The sequence below is a fragment of the Mytilus edulis genome, chromosome 5, assembly GCF_963676685.1.
Source record: "Mytilus edulis chromosome 5, xbMytEdul2.2, whole genome shotgun sequence".
Taxonomy (NCBI): domain Eukaryota; kingdom Metazoa; phylum Mollusca; class Bivalvia; order Mytilida; family Mytilidae; genus Mytilus; species Mytilus edulis.
The window spans coordinates 69,438,721-69,445,159 of record NC_092348.1 but is presented as its reverse complement, the minus strand read 5'-3'; positions in this window follow the sequence as shown (position 1 = coordinate 69,445,159).

Here is a 6,439-nt window from a genome sequence, read left to right as displayed (position 1 = left end):
GCCAAGGCTCCGTTTTGTAGGCAGATCATTGACCTATAAGGGTTTACTTTTTGAAATTGTAATTTGGATGGAGAGTTGTCTCATTGGCACTCACACCATATCTTCCTATATCCAATTAAAGCAGATTTTAGCATCGTTTGTTTACGTACGTTAATTGATGTGATGATTTAAAGATTTTTTTGGGGATTTATTTCATATATGTAACACTTCCAAACGTGTCCTTCCCCCCCCCCCCCCCCCCCCAAGTGTCCGATCCCCACCAAACGTGTCTATTCTCCCCAAACGTGTCCGGTATATTCAATATTCCCCAAACATATCCGATTTCATAACACCCAAACGTGTCTGATAATTGTTATTCGCCAAAACGTGTCCATTATTACACGCCAGAACATCTCGCGTCTTTTAGCGCTAATACATGCATGCGGCAAATCAATAACGTTTACGGCAATGCTGTGATGGGGGACACAGTTGATGAAGTGGTCATTAATTAGCATTAGATTGTTCAATGCCAGTTGTAAATAATTAGCATAAGAAAAATATTGCAAATTTAATCTGTAACATATGTATTGACTATTGCTGAAGTAGATTTTTGTCCAGTTGCAAGTATTTCATGCTCATTTAGAGCGAAAATAGTTACCTTCTTGTTCTGTTGAAATAACCGTTTAATATGTAAATTATTTTGTACTATTAAACTCCGTTGATGCCTAATTTATCCAAATATTGCACTTTTTCTGCAGAATTGACTTCCTTTCTTTCAACAGTTCTGATATTTTAAAAGCTCTTAAAAAGCTCTCAGACTTTTTAATAAATTTTAGGTTTCGAACATCACTAAATTCAAACGAAAAAGAGATATAACGTCCAGTGCCAAATATTTATTGCATCATTTGAAAGATATTATGTTAGCAATAGATATACATTTGTCATTTTCGGGCCTTTTAAAGCTGACTATGAGGTAAGAGCTTTGCACATTGTTGAATGCCGTACGGTGACCTATACTAGTAGCTGTTAATTTCTGTGTCATTTGCAGTCATACCACATCTTCTTTTTTATACTGTAGGTTCTTTTATCAACGAATTTTAAGATTGGACCTAAATTCCGACGATTAATCGGGACTATTAACACTAGTTGGGATTTTAATCTTAAAAAAATTAAGAGTATGTACAAACCGAGTTTTTAATGACTTCATTAGGAAACGCGCAGATAACGGCAAATTCTACCTACATGAAGAGTCTGATTTAATACCCTCACGTATATATGATATTGACACAAATGATATTTCCAGTAAAAACAACAGGACAAATTTGGGGGATTGGACACGTTTGGGTGTTTTTAAATGGACACGTTTGTGCGTTTATACAAAGGACAAACTTTGGCGCTGTTTTACAATTAGACATGTTTTGCAGTTCAGTGACGTTGATGCAGACACGTTTGGGGGGATCGGACACGTTGGGGAGGGGGGAGGACACGTTTCTGAGTGTTACATATATAACTACATTTTACAATTCGGGTCGTCCAGATAATGTTCTTGCGTCTGTAAAATATACGAAGAGAATTTTTCAAATTCAATACTTTGACATTTTAGTTTAAAAGCTTCTATGTTGTAGTATTGTAACTTTCATTCATTCATAAATATTTTTACAGTTCAGAGTTCACGCACATTTTGTGTTGATAAACAAAGCAGATAAGGGCGCGTCGTATTGCAGTATGTATTTGTGTTGATTACTTAGCTCTAGCATTATATTAAAGTATGTTAACCAGTACACATAGTTTGTCTCTTGTATAATATATATATAGGCTACCAACGTTACATTGCTGACGAGAAAAAAAAGTTGGAAATGAAATAAAATGTATTTTGTGGATTTATTTATTAGTGACACTGATAATTAACAAATTGCTGCATCTTTATCAAGTTTTCTGGTACACCAGAACAATGCTGAAATAAGGTGGTATAAATGGATAAGTAGACTAGAAATAATATTCATCGGTTTGAAAATGACAAAGAACACTCTTGTTATATTACCCTGGAGAAAATGTTAACGAAGTCTGTGATACCTTTGACAATACAGGAGAAAACTTTGGTGCCGCCGCTAAACACAAGTTAACACGCGTTACTGATAAAGGTAAATCCAGAAAAGCGCTGCGGACGCAGGAAATTATTTAACGTGTTGTTTTCAATTTTTCAACAGCCTACTTTGCGCCAAAAAAAAATAATTAATCGACACAGGATGGTATGATACATCTGTTGATTTGCGCATAGTACCAGTCATTAGCGAAATGTTCAACGAAATTGGAAAATTAAAAGATGAAAAAGTAAAAATTCATATTGATGAAAGTATAAAACCAGTTATTCAACCACATAGGCGTATTCCCTTTCACAAACGTCAGCAAGTGGAGGCAGAACTCGAGAAACTCGAAAAGCAAGATATCATAGAAAAGATGGATGGACCAACACTTGGGTGTCCCCAATAGTTGTGGACCCTACACCCGAAAAACAAGAACAAAATACGATTATGTGTGGATATGAGGGAACCTCATAAGGCTATTTTGCGTTCACGTCATAAAACACCAACACTTGATGACAGGATTTTTTATTTAAACGGATCTAACGTATTCTCAAAAATAGACTATGAAGTGGATATCATCAATTGGAGTAAAACGAGGAATCCCGGAACATCACATAGGTCACGACAAACGTTGGATAACGTAGATACAAACGTCTAAGTGTTGGTGTTTCGTCAGCCACAGAGATATCCCAAAACATTCTGAGTTATGCGCCGGAAGGATTAGATGGAGTCCGAAATATATACGATGATATAATCGTATTTGGAAGGAACCAGGACGAACACGATAAACGGTTGGAAAGTATTTGCACATCTTAAAGAGAAGACCTTGACAATGAATAAAGCAAAATGTGAAATTACAAAAATAAAGTAGAATTCTATGGTCACATTTTTAGTACATATGGAATATCATCCGATCCAAGGGAAATAGGCGCTATCAAGAACACTACAAAATCGAAATATGTAATTTAAATCCGTAGTTTCTTAGAAATGACAAATTATGTTGGACGTTTCATTCCAAATTATTCAATTATTACTGAACCGCTCCGCAGGTTAACAAAGCAGGATTCCAAGTGGGAATGGACATTTGAACAACACACATCAATCATTTAACAAGCTAAAAAATGAACTCGTTGCAAATGTGTGATGTCGGATTTTGACCCCAAAAAAAATTAGTGTTGATAGTAGATGCAAGTCACGTTGAATTAGCTGAATTATTAACACAAAATGGGGAAATTATTCATACTTTACAACAAAAGAAATATACGTCTTGAACAGTGTTATATGTACCTTTTACTTCGCTGTAAATGTTTGGTTTGTCTTTCAAACCAAGAGACTCGTATACAGCTGCTGATCTATATAAAAAAAAACTCACATTTGAAGTCAAAATCAGTATCGTTAAACATATTTCCATTTCATTTTGAATATTGAATATTGAAACTAGAAAAATTTTCTTTAATCAATTTACATCTCCACATCAAGGGTATATTCCAATCACGTTTCGTGTCGATAGGAGACATCTTTTGTCGCGATAAGACAGAGTCAACTTAGCTAATTTGAAATGACGTCATTTTCTAAATGAGCGTTGGCCATCTTGGATTTTTTTTATGTTCGAATTTAGTCAACCTTGACACCAAATTTCGTGCTTGTATCACGGTATGCACAATTATTTGCATCATATCTCTCACTAAATGGTATGTTTTCGTGACAATATTTTCACTCCGATATCAATTGCTAGTTAATATACACTTTTATCCTACCTTCTGTAGATTTATAGAGATATAATTGGTTAAAGGACTACACGTGGTGACTATGTATATTTGATATAGAGTGTCCTGAAAAATATAGGGCTTGTTGCCATACATGGCAAGTTACCATATGGGGTAAACAAGGAGTTACTACCCTTTCAAAACAAAAAAGATGCCACAATCCTTTATAAAAACGACACGGTGTTGAGGAAAAATCTGAAACGATTCAACAGACAAAGAAATTGATGATGAAAGGTTGAATAAGTTCATAAAACATAATTGAAGCTAACAAGTTGTTATTGTTAGCATCACGGAGTAAATTCTCTTTGAAAACAAAAACAGAAAGAAATCTGAAAGGATTCAAAAGACGACGAAATTGATACATGTAATGAACGATTGAAACAAATTCATAAAACAAATTTAAAGCTAAAAAGTTGTTATTGTTGGCATTTGTTTTGTGTATTGGCAAATGGGAGTAGGATCTTAATACTTAGTTTTTCAGACTTAATCACTTTGATAGGCCGCTAGTCAAAATACCACATTTGAAGATAGACTAGTCGGTAAGATAAATTCGTTACACGGTGTGCTAGTGACTCAATATGGTGTCAATAAATTCCATAGGGGGATTCAAGCTCCGCTCTCACCCCATATGGAATTTTACTGGCCCAATATATATCGTAGTATGTCACTAACACACCTTGTAACTAATAATATAATTGGTACCATTCGCAAAATAGGAAAGCGAATTTTTTGTGTCTATATTTCATAATGTTACACATAATCTAAAAAAAATACAAGTATTGCTATAAGTTATGATAAATATGTGGACGGAGTTAATTTGAACGATATCATATGCGGAATATACGAAGATACTCTTTAGTAAAGGAAAACAAAATCCATGTGGAAAAGAGTCATTATTCATATTTATCACGGGATGCTTCGAACTGACGAAGCTTTGTGACGTCATCGCCTTGGCTATGCCGTTTGTGACGGAGCAGAAAATAACGAAACCGATAGATAGTTAAGCCAATACAGAGGGAATTGGTTTTGGAATTTCGAGTCCTCAATGCTCTTCAATTTTGTACTTATTTGGCTTTTGAAATATTTTGATCTGAGCGTCACAGATGTGTCTTATCTAGACGAAACGAGCGTCTGGCGTATTAAATTATAATCATGGTACCTTTGATAACTAATTATATTGAAATATGATTGGAAACTAAACATTCATATTGATGTATTTGTATTGCAGTGCTATTGATGAGATTGACGAAACGCAAGTCATGCTTAATAATTAATCTTGGTTACATGTTTGATGTGTTTTGGAGTTATTTTTGTTTGATCTTTTTATATTCTATGGATATGAAATGGTTCCGTTAATGATATTCTCATACATGCAATACAATCTTGGAATATTTTTTTTTTCAAATTTTTCAGTACTTACTTCCCAGTGATGTCCATTGCGTCATCTAAAATAAAGTTAATCAATAGGAAACATCTTTGTATTCGACCACTGCTTTTTGATAACACATTTCATTTCAGAATAAGGTATATCTTTATCATTAACACCATTATAAAAATCCTATGTATATGTTGTACAAATCAACGGTATTTCTATTAATAGTTCATGCTTGAAACGATGTTCGTCAGGCGAAACATATCTTTAGTACCAAACGATTGCACAGAAAAGAAAACATAAATCATTTTAAGATAGAAGATTCCATACAAGTTATACGAGAAAATCTAACATATTTTACTTCTCATTAATTATCTTTCCATGAATATCAGTAATTAAGCATGTTAAAATTCAATGTGATGAGAAATTAAAAAAAATATAAAACAGGAATATTCCTATTTTAAAGAAACCACATGAATTATGTGTATCTGTATGAAATGGAAAAGTTACCAAATCGTATGCTGTTCGCGTGAGAGTTGATACATGTAGGTTGACTTTTTTATCTTTCATTAAATATAATACATATCATATAAGATATGTTTTCTTATGGTTACATATATATGTTTCTCTAACTCTATGGAAATTTATCCCTTTCCGAACCCATTGTATAACAAATTTTAATCAACGTGTGGTTGCTGGTGATCTCAAAAGATCATTGGATGATTTTGAGGGTCATGACCTTTTTAGCTAACTGAATGAATCAAAATATGATAACAAGTGTTAATGAAATTGACAACTTCGTGCAATGTGAAAGGCACTCGAAGGGGATTTTCGGTTAACAAAAAAAGAAAATGTCTTTAAATCATTAGAGAAACAGATTCTTACATAGTTACTCGTGGTTTATCGGATTTATCCAATCTCGATAGTTAAATTATAAATTTTAAAGTCCTCGCCGAGGCGGCTCGGACTTTAAAATTGATAATTTAACTATCTCGATTGGATAAATCCGATAATCCACTGGTATCAATGTAAGAATCTATATATATATATATATATACATTGTTGGGTTGATGTTTAGACGAGTTGTATATACCATATGTACACAGCCATGTATCACCATCATTGCTGGTGATCCGATGGATAAATCTGTTGTAGAGTTGTCACTGACTCAGACGTACTTATAAATATAATTATTTTCTGTGACTGTATCTTGCATTAATTTGTAGGATCCTTTACTA